We start from the raw sequence: 1,050 nt of genomic DNA on the forward strand, positions 1-1,050 counted from the left end.
CTTGAACACCCTTTTGAACAAAAGTGTTCAAATGTTGAACCCACACGAAAATTTCGGTGGGTGCTGCGGGCCAAAAGTTTTAATTGGACCTAATGAACATGTGTACCGAGTTTGATGCTTTTGTCACAAAGTGCAGCGTTTACCTCGATATTCAGTTGTACCGCCTACGCTAGTATACGAAATTTTATGGTCACTTGGCGTTCAACTTTGCAAGCAAGTAATTTTCAGAAAAACAAAGTTCAAGAGTTTCAGAGACTTAGGAAAGGAGAGATATGCAACAAACAACAATTTTAAAGCACAATTTAAAAAATCTCTAATTTCTTTCAAGGAAGAGACGTAAATTAGTTTGAAGGGAGGATTATCAGCTACGACAGTAAATAAATTTCAGCTTTTCTGGTGAAAAGCAACGTAAGTCGTTACATAATTAATAAATCCATCAAACAGGCCGAAATTTTACATTTTTCTTCGTCGGTCGCGGACATCAGTAAATCTGAATTAAATCCTCAGTTCTTAGCTCGATCTGTACTATGGTTTTGCTTCGTCATGAATCGATTCTGGCTTCCATGAATTTATCTCGAGCAATACTTTACTTGAAAGTACGACTATTATACCCTACCTTTGACAAATATTAGCCCTTTTCCTTTTTAGTAACAAACTTACAACCCCAGAGTATTTTAGGTTTTAGTTCACGTTTTGCTTCGACTTGCCTTTATTTTAAAAGACTGCAGTGAAACGCAAGATCGAGTTTTTTGTTTCACGTTTCAGGGAGATGTTTTCGTGATTTTCTCTTTATCGAGTCCCGTTTCCTTTTGTTATTATACGGATCAATTACGTGTACTTAATAAGATATGTCTTCTATTATCCTTTCGTTCTCTCGCGCAGTCCACCGCCAAAATATGTAGAACTGTAATTATTACGTCCTTTTTAGTAGACGGCGTGCTTCCAAAAACACTACACATTACCAAAACTAAATACCTCCACTGTAGAAATACTTTGAGAGCTCTTGTGTGAAATATCAATTAAGTCCCTTAGCGTTTCCACTTTTATGGG

The sequence above is a fragment of the Photinus pyralis genome, unplaced genomic scaffold (genome assembly GCF_008802855.1).
Source record: "Photinus pyralis isolate 1611_PpyrPB1 unplaced genomic scaffold, Ppyr1.3 Ppyr1.4_LG7, whole genome shotgun sequence".
Classification (NCBI taxonomy): Eukaryota; Metazoa; Arthropoda; class Insecta; order Coleoptera; family Lampyridae; genus Photinus; species Photinus pyralis.